Source organism: Phaseolus vulgaris, chromosome 7 (assembly GCF_000499845.2).
Source record: "Phaseolus vulgaris cultivar G19833 chromosome 7, P. vulgaris v2.0, whole genome shotgun sequence".
NCBI lineage: Eukaryota > Viridiplantae > Streptophyta > Magnoliopsida > Fabales > Fabaceae > Phaseolus > Phaseolus vulgaris.
The window spans coordinates 4,600,019-4,618,829 of NC_023753.2; the positions used below are offsets into that span (position 1 = coordinate 4,600,019).

General features: G+C 31.5%; 1 long non-coding RNA gene across 1 annotated transcript; it reads right to left on the reverse strand.

The window, feature by feature from the left end:
* Nucleotides 1-3,619: 3,619 nt before the first annotated feature.
* Nucleotides 3,620-5,421, reverse strand: LOC137828921 (uncharacterized). Its single transcript, XR_011084000.1, has 2 exons — nucleotides 5,077-5,421; nucleotides 3,620-4,944 (listed from the first exon to the last, which is right to left on the reverse strand). It is a non-coding gene; the product is annotated as an uncharacterized lncRNA (long non-coding RNA).
* Between the last annotated feature and the right edge of the window lie 13,390 nt (nucleotides 5,422-18,811).

Genomic DNA, 18,811 nt, shown 5'->3' on the forward strand with positions numbered 1-18,811 from the left:
TCCCCATGCCATGCCCCTCCCTCCATTACCAATTTGTGAACACTGAAAGATAAGCCTCAAACCTCACCACACCTAATATCAACTATGACTTATCGCACCTTCCTGTCCCCACTCCAAAAACTCTTTTCCTTTCTATTTTTTAATCATTATTTATGTTACTTCACCATCCTACCCAGTATATATAACTCACCCTTTCATCATTCATAAAACTCAACCTACAATTCAACTTTTTCTTTCCTCACATTTTCAAACCCATCAATCTCCCAACTCCCTCCCTCTCTCTTTCCACAACTATTTTCCCTTTTCTTTTTTCTACACATCTTTATTATTCTTTTCTATAATTTATTCACATAATAACAACTCACCCCTACACTAATTTACATACATAATCTTTTTCTTAAATTTCAATTCGCTACTCACTCATATCATAAACTCAATCCTTCTTCACACTAGTTTCATTTAACATAACATTATCTATCTCGGTTCAAAGTTTAGATGACTTCAAATAAAAAATTGAATTCCCTAACTCGTAGTGAAATATAGTTTATAGGTCATAGTTAGTTGTTTGTTATCCTCTAAATCTTAATTAATATTATTTAATTTTTAAAGTTAGAATCTTCTAAACTGATTTCAAATACATCCCTTTATTTTTGCCTAATAATTTTGATAATTTTATTGAATTTCTCTTGTTAATAATTAATAGACCCTGACTTTAGATAAATTATATTCCTTGTTAATAAGAGATCAAACAAATTAGCAATACACAACCTCATAACCTCAAGCTGAGTACATTAGGAAAAGAATATGATTTTTCTTTGCAAGTTACATTATGAGTTTCTAAGTGTTAAGTTTAATAGAATTTGTTTTGGACTTATACTCTATCTCGAGTTATTACCATATTTTTATTCTATCATTTGAAAGTATCACAATATCTTTACTTAAAAGATGAAAATATTAAGTATGCGCTAAGATCTATGGACGTACGAAAATATTTATTTTGATAGATACAAACACTAAAAAAACGTTATGTTCTTTAAAGATGTGAAAATATTGAAATTTGACGCGTAAAAGTATCAAGTGTAGAGAAATATTAAATACCTTGATAGATCAGCCTTCAGGTATCACGTAGTTCATTCTGATCATTCAATTGTTTGACGTTCATTGTTCTTTTGCTTCCATAGTCAAATATTAACCAATTTACTTAGTTGATAAGGTTGGAATCTAGCCAAGTTAGACTCGTTCAATTGATGGTCAACCTTAGTTTATTTTAAGATTGGAATCTAGTCGAGCTAGACCCGTTTAGTCAATGGTCAACCTTAGTTTATTCTAAGGCTAAAATCTAACCAAGGCAAACTTGTTTAGTCAATAATCAATCTTAGCTTATTCTGAGGTTGGAATCTAACCGAGTTAGACCTGTTCAGTCGATTGTCAACCTCAGTTTATTCTAAGGTTAAAATCTAGTCAAACTAGACCTATTCAGTCGATGCCCAATCTTAGTTTAATCTAAGGTTGGAATCTAGCTGAAGTAGACCAATTAAGTCGATGGTCAACATTTATTTATTCTAAGACTAGAATTTAGTCAAACTAGACTCGTTCAATCGATGATCAACCTTAATTTATCTTAAGATTGAAATCTAGCGGAGCTAGACCCGTTCGGTCAATGAACACTTTCCACCAGTTGTCCATTCACAATGATCTTATAAGGGTTCATGACAAAAAGATAAAGATTAGAGCAAAATGATATGAAAAAAATATTACCTTAAACAAATTAGGCACAACTTACATTGTAATTTATTTATTAATTTTTCACTAGATAAACCTCTTCACCTCATCTACTCGACTTGAGGTTGAGGAGACATTGTAAGGGTAGTTGGTATGATCTCTTATTAATAGGGAATGTAACTTATTTAATGTCGCCTATTAATTAACAAGAAATATTCAATAAAAATATCCAAAACCATCCATAATTTTTTTTAATTAATATTCATCATTATGTTACTACTATATTTTAAAATTAATTCCATTCTCTCACTACAAGAAAATGATGAAATAGAAACCAATTTTTAGAGACTAAAATAATTAGTTGCAATAGTAACTAAATTAGAGACCATTTGGGAAACTAAAACAAAAATTGGTTTCTAAATTAGTTTCTATTATTTTCTATTATTGTTAAATAGTTTCTAAATTGGTCTCTAATTAGCAACTAAGGTTTTAGAGACTAAATTTAGAAACTAAATAATTGGTAGATAAAACATTGGTTGCTAATTAGATATTAATTTAGAAACTATTTAACAATAATAGAAACTAATTTAGAAACCAATTTTTGTTTTAGTTTCTAAAATGGTTTCTAATTTAGTTATTATTACAACTAATTATTTTGGTTTCTAAAAATTGGTTTCTATTTGATGATTTTCTGGTAGTGTCTAAAGTATTAACATAAGGTTTTCTAGAAGTTCAACATAACTTAATTTTTATATCTATTGTTATTTGAGATTGTATTCCTTATGTCTCATCTCTATCTTACTAGGAGGCTGGAAGAATTTTCAAAACAACTTGCACATATTTAATTTTCTCCATTATTAGGCACCTTCCTTGGAAAGAAAAGGACAAAAAAATACTCACCCATTCACTAGTTCATTAATTGTGTAACGTGTAACATCGGATAGGGTTAAAATAGGGAAAACATGATCAGACAATGCATAGAGACTTGCATTACACTGCAAGGTTAGGATATTGGTTTTGGAACCTCTTATGATTTTTCGATCATCTCAGTCACTTCCATTACATCGCAAAGCTATTTGTCTTCCCCCATTTTGATTGATGAGTTAAATATTTTCACTGTATCACATTTTATTTTGGAACTCACATCTAGGATTAAAACAGAAGTAAAGAGTTTTTTTCTACAACATTTTCCTTAATATTCCCTCCATTTTATTTTCTCTTACATTTTCCTTTTTCTTTAGAAATTAAAAACCTAAATAATTTGTCTTTGGTAACTATATCTTCACGCATTAATTATATATCTTTTCTCTTGATAGTTTCTCCTTTTATTAAAAAATCTCCTTCTTTGCTTAGCTACCATGAATTGGTTGACGAAAATATTTTAGTTAAGATACAATAGTATTTTATATTCATTAATTATCCATTAATTTAAGTACACACATTAGCCTTGAGAAAAAGTTAAAGATTTGAAAAGGAGTAAAAAGGAATAGTATTGTGTAGAAAGGGTATGCCCTAATTATTTTTCCTTGTACGAGTAGGTCTTTTATGTGATGTAAGATGTTTGTCTCCATTTGTTACATATCCATGGTGAGTCATTGAATGCATCATTAGTGAGGGGGAAGAATAGACGTATGGTGAAGAAAAAGTAATCGCAATGAAAAGGAAGAGTACTGTTGTATTTCTCTTTTCCCTATTTATTCAAGCTAAAGAGCAAATAAATGTATAATGTGTGAAAAGAAGCAGATTGCAGGTATTAAATGGATGAAGAAAGATGATGGTAAGATGTGGGGTACCCCACAGCATAAATAATAAAGATGCGAGGCCTAATTGGAAGGTCCATGCATTTAAGGCAAATAGGTGAGTCCACGTTGCAGGCATTGTCTCCATTAGGCGTTGGTTGTGGCAACTTCAAAAGTTTATTTTTTTTATTTAATGGAATGAAGGGACAAGGTAATGGGGTAAAGCTTTGGCAACAATGTCTGAAAAGGAAAGAAGAGAGGAACAATTCACATGTGTTTTAGATAAATACTTGTCCTTTGATTACTTGAGAAAGTGGAACAAGCAGGCTCTACAGTTACATTATATGTGTGTGTCTCTGTGACACTCGATTTCTCACTTCTATCAGCCTACTTAACAAAGTGTCGCAATAACTAATAATGTGGGTTGGACTTTTGAAGTTCATTGAATAACAATAGGAGAAAGAAAAAGAAAAAGGATTAATAAGATTAGAGAGGGGGAATGGGTAGAAAATGGTGGTCCATATTGGCTTTTAATAAGTAATGATAATCATAATTATAATTGTATCTGAGAACAGATTCTTGACAAGATTTCATAGAGTGGCATAAATTGTGTTGGTAAGTGCCTTCAATTCAATGATATCTAAATTCTAGTTGACCAGAAATGAAGGGTAGATACTCAACGTATCATCTTCAATTCAAGCAAATTATTTTCTCTCTCTCTCTTTCTGTACACTCAACTTGCACCCAGAAAGAATGGTCAACACAGAATACTAACCTTAGGGGACCCTTCCCTTATCTAAACCATTGGCTTCTACTGTTGAAAAGAAATGGAGTAAATGAATTCACTACTCTACAAAGACAAATAACCTGAATTTGTGGGTCTGTCTCCACTTTGGAAAAAATAAAATACTAGTATAGATATTATTCAAAAATATCAACAAAGACAGGGTGGGAATAAGTATGTAACCACCACTGAACTATATTTGTTTCATTACTTTTTTACACATGTTTTACAAATATATATTTAAAATATAAATTATAATTGTGGTTTTTAAAATATATTTTTCTTGTTTTTCCATGTTTATATGTAAACCTTAAAACTAAAATAAATGGGTTTGACCATGGGAACTTGTGCTGAAGCAGGGTTCAAGAAAGGGGAAACCAAAAACAGATTTTATAACAGTCACTGGCAGAAGAAGTGGCAGAGGGGGAGAATCGCTGCTCCAGGGATATCTAAAATTCAGATGACCCATTATTTGTTGGATGCAAAGTTGAAAACTTGAGCCTTAAAAACCCACTTCAAGTGAAAAAGATGAAGCCTTTATTGTACACCGTACGTTTTATTTCTGTTCTGGAGCGTATGACCTTGGCTGAAATGGGTAGGTATTTTTAACGCTTAGAGTGAGGGTTGGATTCTGAAGATCAAACCAAACCCATGACAGTGGTTTTTCAAACTTTGCCAAAACACTGGTCCAGTTGGAACCTGATTCAACACACCCATGGTCACTTTTTCAAATCCAAAATGAACCATATGAATCTAACTGCCCCTTCCCCTCTAGAAAGAGTTACAAAATTGTGTTACAGTGCAAAAAAGGGTAACTCTGAAGTTCCTTACCTGCGTTTTCCTCTCTCCCTTTAGCACTAAAACAGAAACCATTAAATAGAAAAGGTACAAATAAAATCTGCAGTTTGATGTAGGAGCAGCAAATGGGGTTCCCCTCCACCACCATACACACCACAGAGAAGAAAAAAGAAAAGAACTTGGTTACTTTCTGACCACTTCTTGCCCAGGTCCCTGGTGGGTTGAGTGAGAGCCACACACATGATTTCAGTTTGATGCAACATCTCCTTTCACCTCTTTCACCTCTCCTCTGTGTATTTATATTTGGGAGAAAGGCACAAATTCCATCCATATCCATAACTTGCAAAATTCTCATCACTTTTTAAACAAAAACAAAACCTTTTATATGTGTCTATTTATTCCTCACAACACTTTCTATTATTTATTTATAACTTTTTTGAATTGGGAAATTTTGTATGGAAAATTGACACTTTTACCATTTCTACAAAAGATGATGGAATATTATATCTATCATTACATTTGAATTGTTATAAAATTTTAATTTTTTTATGGTTTTGTCTTAAAAAATATGTTGAAAAATTAAAAAAAAATAATAATAATTTAAATAACATGTGACATCAACTAAACAATATAATATTATTAGATATACCGAAAAAAAAATTCAATCAAGATTCAGGAGAAACGGATTACCTGATCCAAGAAGAATAAGGGGAGAGTGAAACGTCTATATTTGCTATTTTAAAGAACAAAAACGTTTTTGTTAACACTCCTCTTCACCATGACACACATCTTACGCGTCCTCAATGTGATAAATTTTTGTTCACCACTACTGAGGACTCTTCCGTAGACACTCATCTCCATATCCTGGTTCCGTCGCCTTCTCAACGAGTTCCTCTACTGCGAGACTAAGTTGAAAGTTGTTGTTCTCATGGGTCACAACCCCTCCCTAATCGTCAAGCAAGATCGTAATTGTCGTGGTTGACGTGACGGCGCACTGGGAACAACTCTGCCGCTAACAATAAGGACCGCGGGCGGTCGCTATTGTGGAAGATGGTGCGGAACTGGTCGGTATCGAAACAGATCCACACGACTTTCAGAACGTTTTCATTTGATGATTTGACTGTCAGAAGGTTCTTCGTCGCGGGGATCAAAGACGAAACTCTGAATTTGGGTCATATATTACATCGGTTCTTATTCTGAATTCGCGCGCACAATCTCATTCACTGCCGCATTAAATGTGTGTTAATGTGAAAGAGTTTTTGAATTTAACTTGCTACTCATTTTAAATTCTTAAATCTAAATTTAACTTGCTATATTTGTTTACTCTTTGTTAGCTCATAAATCAGTAAAAGAAAAAGTTCAAAATTGTAACTAAATTTCTTGGTAGTTATTACCGATCATGACACTGAACTTATGTTGACTGAAAATTTTATTTGACGATAAATATAGCTATAAACAATAGCAGTAATAAAAAAATAATCCATATATTATTGTTTAATTAAGTTATAATGATCGAAATTTAAAAATCTGTAGTGATCAATGTTATTTTGGTTATTATTTATAAACAGTAAACAATTTCTGTTTAATAACCAATTTTGATTTGTTTGTAATGGATTTAATTAACCTCAGTGACAATTTTTAATAGATATAAATTTTATATAAAAAAGATAGATTAAAAATGTTAAATAAAAGTATATGAGAATTGAACCTTTAATTTAATAAGTAAACTCAAGTTACTAGATTATTCACCAATTTTTTTTATTAATTTATTTAAGAGATATATTATATATAGGTTAAATTTATTTTAATTAATTAATAATAGTAATATTATATTAATAATAAAATTATTATAGTTTAAAAATAATAAATAGTTAAATTGTATATTTATTATATAGATAATTTTTAATAAATAAATTTATATCTTAAAAAATAATTAATATATTAAATAAGATATTCAAATTATGATAAAAAAATGTATTTGTATTACCTTAATTCTGATTTATGAATAATCAAATTTCATATGTCTTGGTAATTTGAAGATTGTGTTATATTTAATATCAAAACTGGAATACAACTAACCTCTAGAAACGCGACATATTCGATAATTTTTTCAAAATGATGTAATTTCCTTTGTTAATTTTTTATATGAAAAAAAAATCCATAATAGATAAATCGTGTTTTATGTTGAAAAAATCAAACAATAAAAATCTTACCTACATTGGTTAAATTTCCTATCTAGCACCATTTAGACTTTTATGTCCCTAACTAGTACCCTTTTGTTTTTATTTCCCTATTTAGCACCCTTTTGTTTTTATTTCCCTATCTAGCATCCTTTTATTTTTTATTTCCCTATCTAGCACCATTTCAAAAATAAATAAATAAATAAATAATTTATTTATTTTTGATAATTTAATTTTGAATGCATTAAAAAATAAATATTTTTAATGTTTAAAATAGTTAGAAATATAATTAATGAATAAAGAAATTAGTTTTTATAAAAAAAATAAAAATAAAAATGTTTAGTTTAAAGTTATTTTTTTAAGAATGAAGAAAATAAAAAATTAAACCCTACAACAACATAAAAGTTGAATCTATAAACATAAATTACTATTTATCTTTATTATTATTGATGATGTTATCATGTTAATTTCAAGTAAAAAATACATGACATAATTACAAAAAAATCAAAGTCAATAGTATTAATTAATGATGGATACACAAGTAATATTGAAGTGTCTATCCTAAATGCAAAATCCTAACAAAAAAAACTAATGCAAATGTTACATTTAATGCTTAAAAATGAGAAGCAGAAAATGAAAAAAAAAAAAAGTCTAGAAAAAAAATGGTAGAAAAAAAAAACTAAAAACATAAAAGATATAAAATAAAGGCAAAACAAATTAAGATAAAGATAAAAGATATAAAAATAAATCCAAATAAGATAAATATAAGAGATATAAGACAATACTAAATAAGTATATGTTGATCATAAAAATGAAAATAAATTAAAGATGATAATTCATTTAATATTTTCTTCAATAGTACATTACATAGTTTGTGCGAAATGAAACATAATTAATGACGAGAAGTGCACAATCCAATAATGTTGGGACATATTTTTTATGTGTGTCTTGGTGTTTGACAATATGAACATTTTTTTTTCGATCAAGTTGTTCTTTTATGTTCATATCAGTCCTTATTTAACTTTTTATTTTTATTTTTATAATTATGTCATGTATTTTTTATTTGAAATTAACATAATTACATCATCAATAATAATAATAATAAAAATAAATATTAATTTATATTTATATATTCAAATTTTAGGTTGTTGTAGAGTTTAATTTTTTATTTTATTCATTCTTAAAAAAATAATTTTTAAACTAACCATTTTAAATTTATTATTTTTTTATTTTTATTTTGTAAAAACACATTTCTTTATTCATTAATTATATTTCTAACTATTTTAAACATTAAAAATATTTATTTTTTAATGCATTCAAAATTAAAATTATCAAAAAAAAATATTATTTTTTAATTTATATTTTGAAATGGTGCTAGATAAGAAAATAAAAAATAAAAGGATGCTAGATAGGAAAATAAAAACAAAAGAGTGCTAGATAGGGAATTTACCCACCTACATCACTTCTTGATCATAATTTTTTTTATCAAAGAAGTTGTTTACCACGAAAACACTTTTCTTTAATGATGTTTAACAAAAAAAAGTCATGATTTGTGAAAGTAAAAGACGACTTTGGTTGAATTTAATCATTTTTTTTAGTTGTATAAAATAAAATAATTATTTGACTTGTGAAAATTTGAACAAATTTTATAAAATATTTGGTTTATACAAATTGAATAGATTTAGTTGTTTTTTAATTTAAAATTTAATGATTTAGGATTTATGATTTCAGTCTTTTAATTTTACGGTTTTTACAATTTATGTTGGTTTATGGTTAGGGTTACATTAGAATTTATGGTTTAGGTTTTTCTAGTTTTAGAATTTATGTTTATTATTTATAGTTTTAATTTTAAGGTCTTTTGAAGTTTACGGTTTAGGATTTCCAAGGTAGAGTTTAGGTGTGGCGTTTTTTTTAGGATTCAGAGTTTAATACTATTTTTCAATTAAATTTTCAATAAAAACCTATTAAATTTGTTCAAATTTAATAAACTAAAACTTTTATCAAATTTTCACAAGTCTATGTATTATCCATTTTAAAATAAAAAAAGAATTAAAATAAATCATCAGAAGTGAAGTCGTGCATAGTTCTGTTGAAGTTTCAAAGAAAGCTTCTATTGCATGGACAAGTTCAGTGTATAATCAAAATATATATACAACTTCTGTTGTTTAATTTGGTATACATTTACCTACTTTGGAAATAAATTTTTCTTGTCTATATCATAGACTCACAAAGCAAATTGCACCGTTTCATAAAACAAAATCGACATATTACTATTTGGACATATATATATATATATATATATAATTATTTAGTTTTATTTTCTCCTCTTATCTCTTTGTTTGTGCATCAATTAGAAACTTAAATGTGACATAAGTGCAGCAGCCACAGGTTCCTATCTGCGTTCAACGTTCTTCTGCACCCTCGCGTAAGCATCAACGCTCGCTACGTAAGCATCAAGGCTTGCCACATAAGCATCAACGCATGCCACGTAAGCGCTACTCCCTCCCTTCTCGTGTGCGCCCGTGTCTTCATTTTTTCTGTGTTTTTTTTAATGTTTTGGTGTATATATATATATATATATATATATATATATATATATATATATATATATATATATATATATATAATTTATTTTTTAAAAATTTTCTAATATTTCTAATTTTTATTCATATATAATAAAATAAAAGTAAAACAAGAAAAATCTAATTGACATATGAATATATATAACTATCTCAAAATTGTATTTCAACTCCATAGGGATTTTAATATATATACCAAAATTTTTTAAAAAAAAACAAAGTATTTAAATTAAAGTTATTCCATCTTCCAATTGCTCACTGAAAAATTCTATTATCTGCAACCTCATCTACTCTCGTGTAAAAAAAAAACACAATTATTACAGATAAAAAAACAAACACAAACAAAGAATATGATAAACTAGCTATTAAAAAATTTCTATATAATTTGAATTTCAAATTAATAAACACAATTCATCAAGTCTCATACAATTTCTCAAACCATCAACTTTTATTAAAATTCACAACTCATATTTCTCATGACAGACTTCTACTCACTTACAACACATAAACACTTGACTCTACTTCCGAAAGACTCGTGTATTGAAATTAGCATTCAGAGACATGCACCTGTCATACTACTCGTTGTGAAATCCACACAACTATGCGTATAATCATCTCAATATCTCATCATCTCATATGACAAGGTAAATCCATTTGATATGCTTTGATCAGTTCTTTCAAACCTCAGAGTCAGCCTAATGAACCTCCTTCGACTCTTACCAACTGAATAACTCCATCTATGTGATTCCATTATATTAGCAGAGTCATGATTATCTCATTCACAAGTGGAGGTCATTGATCCATTCATTGATAAAGAAAGGTGGAGGCCACACCCCGACCTCAGAGGATAAAAAAGGAATAGCCACATCTCGGTCGGCCCCGAGCATCCGCACCCAGTTGTTGGGTATGAAGCCAGGACCAATTGGGTTGCGTTGAGTAGACACCATGTTTTAGTGAGTGGGCTTAATCATTGTATCCCTTTATTATCTATATTTATCTTTATTTAAAGAGATCATTGCACTTGTAATTGGTGTGCAACATGATATAATGTAAACCTAATAGTTGCCCGTGTGGATGTAGGTTGCAGTTGGCGACCGAACCACGTTAAATCTTGTGTCGTTTATTTTTCTGCAGTTGATTCGTGATTGTGTGTATTGCTTCCGCGTGCATTTTTTCCATCAAGTGGTATCAAGAGCTTTGGTTCGTTTACACACTAGAGATCCGATCAATAGAAATTAATCGACGAGACGTGAAAATTGCGTTTGCAGTAGCGTCCCAAAGTTAGGGTTTCGCAGAGGCAACAACAGTGTTCCATAGCTAGGATTTCGCAGAGGCGGCGACAACATCCCAAAGCTAGGATTTCGCAGGGGCTGTAGCAGCGTCCCAAGGCTTATGGTTTCACAGCGGTGCAAGAAGAGGCTCCCAGATCTGCTTCACAACAGCGGTGACCAGCGTGGTGCGGAGCGCCAGTGCAGTGGGGACTGCGACTAGGTCTGTTGGTGAGTGATTTTGGGTAGTGCAATTTTTGTGGTCTTGATTTAAAAAAAAAAAGGATTGCCAAGATCTGAAATTAGTTGTACCGAGTATCTCGTCTAGTCATTTGAGATGGCAGAAGAAGGCAAGTTACGAATTGAAAAATTCGATGGTACAAAATTCAGTTGGTGGAAAATGCAAATTGAGGATTTGAGAGTTTAGTTACTGAGCACATCAATAAAACGAATTCGATCTTAGCTAGACTTATGTCAGTGGGCATTAAGTTCGATGATGAAGTTCAAGCTTTACTACTGTTATTATCTTTGCCTGACAGTTGGTCCGAAATGGTTACAGTAGTTACCAGTTCAGCGGCATCCGATGGATTCACTTTTGAGAAAATTCGTGATCTCATTCTTGGCGAGGATGTCCGAAGAAGGAGTTCTGAGGAATTATCTAGTGAATCGCTATATGTCATTAGAGGTAAGAAAAATATCAGAGATAGTGGGAGCAAGAACAAAAGAAGGAGTCAGTCAAAGACTCGGGATTGCTCAAGTGTAACATGTTGGAATGTTGGAACTGTAAGGACGTGGGGCATTTCAGGAATCAATGTCCAAATGATAAATAAGTCAACATTGCAAAAGACTTCGTGGACAAGGACATTTTAGTCTGTTGCGCAGATAGTAGTGTGGATTCCTGGGTCATGGATTCTGAAGCATTGTAGAATCTAGTTATCGGAGACTTTGGAAAGGTAGGACTAGTGGACAACAGAACTCTTGATGTTACGGGCATGGGTGACATAGTGTTGAAGACACCAGTTGGTTTTTGGACTTTGAAGGATGTCAGAGTTGTTCCAAGCTTGAGGAAAAGTTTGATTTTTGTTAAGCAGTTGGATGAACAGGGACATGAAGTGAAGTTCGAAAATCAGCAGTGGAAGGTCGTCAAGGGAAATCTTGTCATGGCTTGCGAAAGAAAGAGAGGTTTGTTGTATATAGTCAGATTACCGTGTCTGAGGGAGTGACCATCCCAGTTCAGAAGATAAACAAAGTCCGGTTCACAGAATCTCGTGAGCAGAAGAGGGTTTTCTTTAGACCAGTCAGAGGTACTTGTGGCAGTGGGATCACGGGTTGTGCTTCAGCTGAGGTTCCTAGACAACAGTGGGTTAGGAGAACCAGTATTCCAGCGGTTGAAACTTCTCCAGAAAATTTCTTGTTGAATATGGAGAGTGTTTGTTCTCAGGTTGTTCCAAGATCTGGCAGTTCCTGTAAGTGGGAGTCAGTAGGAACAGAGAACGGGAATATGGAGAGTGTTTGTTCTCAGGTTGTTCCAGGATCCGACAGTTTTTTGTAAGTGGGAGTCGGTAGGAATAGAGAACGGGTATATGGAGAGTGTTTGTTCTCAGGTTGTTTCAGGATCCGGCAGTTCCTATAAGTGGGAGTCGATAGGAACAGAGAACGGGTCAGTGACTGACGTGTTGAAACTCAGGGGAGTTTTAACGAAGTCTTCAAAATGATTAAGAAGGCTGGTGGCAACTAGAGGTGGAACATTGAGTTCTGTCGACAGATTACAGAAGTACATGTACACAGTTGAAGCGCAGGTGAACATTGTTTTGTGACTTCAAGTGGGAGATTGTTGGGTATGAAGTCAAGACCAATTGGGTTGGGCTGACAAGACACCATGTACACAGTTGAAGCGCAGGTGAACATTGTTTCGTGGCTTCAAGTGGGAGATTGTTGGGTATGAAGCCAGGACCAATTGGGTTGGGCTGAGTAGACACCATGTTTTAGTGAGTGGGCTTAATCATTGTGTCCCTTTATTATCTCTATTTAAAGAGATCATTGTACATGTAATTGGTGTGCAACATGATATAATGTAAACCTAATAGTTGCCCGTGTAGATGTAGGTTGCAGTTGGCGACCGAACCACGTTAAATGTTGTGTCGTTTATTTTTCTGCAGTTGATTCGTGATTGTGTGTATTGCTTCCGCGTGCATTTTTTCCATCACCAGTTGGGTCATGACGAGACCTTGACAAAGCATTTTAATGCCACCCCGAAGCAAATCCTCTTCTGGAACGACACTTAACAAGTCCTCGACAGGGGGCAGACCAACCTGAATGCCCCTTGAAAATTCCATGTCACCCCTAGAAGAGATAAGGGAGACTTCGAATTCTGGGGGGCAAGGACGACCACTGCAGATGGACTGACAATTGGCCGATGGGGGAGACTCTAGGTTGATCGGGGAGGGACGACGAGGAGGGATCGACATGTCCCTGGAGAACGTGTAGTGGTAGCTATGTTGCTTGTCTCCCTCGTCCTCTTCCTACTCCTACCTACAACGGCCGAGGTACCAACACCAGCAACAGAGGGGTTCTCGGCAACAACGGTATCAATGTTGCCCCTTCCTCGACCCTTTTCCAAAGTCCGTGCACGGAAGTCATTCACCAAATCGTCTACCTGAGGGACTTCTTTGTGCATCGTTTCTGCATCAAGAAATAGAAAACACATTAGTCCAAAACTAGAGGACCGTCCATCGATGAGACGACTTGTACACAGCTAACAACTTCCATGTAGGGAGCCTTCGAGGGAGTTTATCAAAGAGAGAATAAATCTCTTGTTCCTCTACTCTCGGGGTCGAACAAGTTCACTACTTAAAGTGAGTAGGATTCCTACTCCAAAACATAGGAAACCTAGACCGACAAGTTTCATCGAAAAAGAATTTCGTGCCCTCGGGTTCAATGAAAACCTTAAAGAATTTACCCTTGAAGTGGTGGTGAAAGGATTAAAAAGAATATTTCCCAACTGGCTGATGAGGGAATGTCAGCTAATGGGTTCGGTCAGGTGAGAGGTATAGTATCTCAAAAAGGTAGAAGGATAGGAGACAAACGAAACACATCACAAATAAGACAAGAGACGCCAGGTGTTTGGGTGGAGTTGAGAAGGAGCCACGTTGAGCATCTAAGTGATGCCCATCGTGAAGTCGTCCAAAGGGAGGGCGATGTGTAAATCGAAAAAAATACAAGAGTACAAAAAGAAGAATGAACCTTACGAGGGAGATCGACCCATACATATAGTATCGGTCGGTCGGCAATGTTCAACGGTCAGAATACTATCGCTACCTCCCCAAGAAAGTGGAAATGGAGACCCCGTCCGAAAAGGTAGAAGTAAACTCAGTTAGGTTAGGGTCTACCCAATCAAGATCCAAGAGGAGGGATGACTGTTCAAGGGAATCCGACCGGTCGACAACACCTTTTGAATCGTTTTCCTAATGACATTTTCCAAAGGAGACAATGTTTGAATTGTCCCAACCAACAAGAATTCGGTCATGGAACCAAAGAGGAAAAATAAGATGAAGACGAGAAAGATGAAGAAGACAAAGTATTTTTATGAATACTTAAAATTTAATTAAGTTATTTTGATAAGTTATATTTATAATTTGACTATTATATGACCCGTATCAATAATTGTTGTTTTATTTTATATCTTAACAGATAGTTTTCGTTCAAACAAAATAATACTGCAAAACACTTTTTAAATTAAAAAAAAAAATATGTCATGTTAGCAGAGAACAACTACTTCTATCAAATCTTAGCTCTATTAGTACAAATAATTGATAAAGTTCTTATTCGTTCAGTATTGCGAGAGTTCCCCTTTAATTTATTTGTTTTCTTTTAAAATATGGTAAATATAAAATCCTTGCTTTGACGTTCTTCTTTTGCAATACAATTTAATTCTTAAAAGATCCTATTGGTTGCTGTGATTGAAAATTACTTGAGAAAATCTTATGGTGGACAAATAAATTGGAATGAGATGCGAAGATAATACGAGTAGATTCTCTACCAATTTCTTTTCTTTTCTTTTTCTTTTTTGTCCATAGAGAAGATTCTTGGAGATGAACACAGATCTTAATACTTTTTTTTTCAGACGTGGTGATTTCCGTCCAGTGATCTTCAGCCACCATTTGTTATATATTAAAGTGATTTAACTATATTTGACTTCAAATGTTTATTGAAACTATATATTTCGTTTAAATAGAATTGCTTCACATGATCATACCAAAATTTTGCTTTGGTGTTGTTTTTTTTAATAGTTTTTTTAGGAAAGCAAAGGGACCCTACTTTAGATCATATATTTGTACACTTCCTTATTTTAAGATATCTATCGATGTTTGAATTATTTTACTTTATACCTACTCTTTCGTTCTTTTATATATTATCTGATTCATGATTCGGATTATCTTTTATAATTTCTTTGACAGGGACTTTTCTATGTGTAAAATTGTCACACGTTAATAGATATATTTAAAGAATACATTAACAAACTGCATAGAAAGAAAAATCTCGAAAGAAAAACGATTTTTTAATTAACCATCTGTTGACAAAAATCAATCAACATATTAATTCAAATGTATAAAAGAATTTAGAAGTCTATTAGAGTGTGTTTAGTTTGGTGATTAGAATTTAGGATTAACATAAAAAGTGAGAATGATTTAAAGTGAATTTAGCTTAAACTTGAATAGTGTAGTATGGGTCTGAATTGAGTAGAATACAAAAATAAGGAACATGGTGGTAGCAAAAAAAGGTTGGAAAGAGGCATAATTGTAGGACCCGTGTCCCAAGTGATGTTTTATTTCCTTGTCTTCTGAAACTCAGAATTGTGTTGGCAGTGCAGACAACAAAGTCACAAAAGAGGTGACACCACAAAATACTTTTTTTTTTTGTTCACATCAAAATACGAAATCAATTATCTTTCAGTTTTCCTTTTTCTCTCACCTCTACAAAACATGATAACTTTTCTATAATTTCCACCTACCTATCTCTCACATTTCATTACACCTGTTACATTATTCAGAGTCCAAATTTGTTTTGTTACTTTCTATTTTTAAAACACACTAATTTTAATATCTTAATTTTTTTAATATATTTTAAAATATCAAAGTCGAAAAGAGAATCCAAATTTCACTATTCATTCTAAGACAAACCACATGCAAAAGAATACACTTATTAAATCAATTATCTATAATCTTATTCAAACTTTACTTTTCTAAGCAATACTGTTTAACTTCAAGTATATAAGTTGGAGGTTATATGAAAAACATGATCTTGATGTTTATTTTATTTTTCTAAGAGGTTTAAAGAGTCACGTAAGGCTCTTTTTAGGTAAAACATATTTTTTTTGGTTGCAACTTTTGTAAGTAAAAACTAAATCTCAGCATTAAGAAATTAAAATATCAATTCATTTATGTCAACAATTTTTGGTAAAATATGGATTAAATGTATGAGTTGGAATGTTGGTTTAAATTTAGTTTTAGTAATTGTAAAATATTTTGTCAATTTAATTTTTCTAAAAATAATTATCGAGTCTTTAATTAATTTTTTTGTTAGTTTGATTTTTAAAAACTAATTTTAAGATTTAATCATGTAACGAAATTTTAAACCTTATCTTCCAATAAAACATTAATTATTTTCTTCATAAATTATACTTAAATTAATTAGTTTCGAGAAAAAAAATTATTTTAGAAAAATAATATATTATTATTTAATACGTGTGAAATAATCTTAATCTATAATCATTAGGGATGGTGGAAATATTATTATTGATGAGAATAAAATGTTGTACTAAAAGAAAAGTTAGTATTAAACATCAAACAATGATAACGGAATCAATGAAGAGAACTAAGTTACAAGAAGTAGCAAATAAGAATATTAAAATAATAATAGTTTGAAATTGTTTCCTAAAAAATTATTGAAAATAATAATTAAATAGTGTAATAATTAACTAGAGACGGAACTAGGGACGGAAAGAGAGGAGTGGGGACAAATATTCAATGATGCGCTGCCCCACCATTAAATGGTGTTCCCAGCCCTTACGGAGGTGCCGACCGTTCATTACGCCTTTGGTGGGAGACTCACTCCCAGTGATTAATCATCAAACTTTGCATTATATTCATTTTTTAAAATATTTCAAAATCCTATTTCAATACACTTCTTAAATTAAATATCGATAAGTTGAGTACTCATATAGGGTAAAAAAAAAGCATAATTTGCATCAATGATGAATTTTTATATCATAATTGCATTTTCATTTCAATATTGAGATTTTTTTGTAAGAACATGTCTTAATTATGAGTTAAAAAAAAGTATCCGAAACTAATTATTGTGGTGTGAAAAAAGAATGCAACTATCACCTACCAAACATGCACACATACGACTCCTGAAACCTTTGTCTTACTTAAGCATTGCAATTTCTACCAAACTCTATTCCGCCGCAAATATGATATGACAGTTTTTAGCAACTCCCGGGAAAAGTTTTAAATTACCAACTTTAAAATCATTTATATGCATACATATAATTTTGACTAATTCTCCTTTTGTACAGGAGAAGTAATAAAATGGTCACTTCATACTCAACAACACACATATTCATTCCACGACAACCACTCATGTCAATCAAACAACATTTGCTGTGTATATCATATCTTTAACATCAATTTTAATACCCAATATATTTTTACATTACATTCATTTCTTTTATAAATACCAAAGTTTATTTTTTTAATTATTAGATTACTTTTAAAAGGAGATTTTCAAGTGGTTAGTAAAGTATCAAAATATTATTTCTTTTAGGTGTGAAATTTGGCAGTATGGTACCATGTTTTAAATACTCGTTTTTCATTATTAAATGCATTTTATAATTTTAACACATTGGATTTTGTTTCTCATTTAATTATTTACAAAATATTAATATGTTGCTCTTGGAAAGTACAGCGTACCTTTCTAGCTAGCTATCTGCAAAAGAGAATATGCTCGCGAAAGTGGTTTTTGGTTAAAGTGATTAGAAAAAAAAAAACTACATTGAATTTAATTGAATGAAATAAATAAATAGAAGTGTCACAATGGTTCTGATAAAAACCAAATTAGAATTAAGACCAAACTCTCACAAAATTGAACTGAGTCACATGCTCTCAGTTACCTGTATAACTAATCAGAAAGATATACATGTATTTGTATACTATATGTCTCAAAGATCATTATTCTGTATAGGTTCTATAATCTTGGATCTTGCTAATGATAATAAATATTTAATTTAGTGGTTGTTAATTAACTTGTACTAGTAACTGCTATGCAAGTGTGGTGATTTTTTAGATATATTATTGTGTGAGATTGATTATATTGGTGAAAGATTTGGTGTTGTAAATTCTCTCCTTACATAATGTGTGCATGAGATAGTGCAGGTAGCACCTTCGAAAGGCCCAAAGTTTGAAACCATGAACAGCTTTGGAGTGGCCAACCATTTTTTTCCTTAAAATAATAGGAGCAGTTATGATGAACTAATGGAGGGTCTTGTCTTGGGTTGCTTTAATAATTGCCCATTGTCTCAACTGAACACAGTCCTCAAGAAGTACACGTGGTTTCAAAATCTTACAACTGAATAAAGATAATATTTATTTTTGGTGCGAAAATAATCTCCACCACTGATCCTTAAATTCTGTATGGACCAAGAAATTTAAACTAGTTATAAAACCAAAGTGTACGACTATGT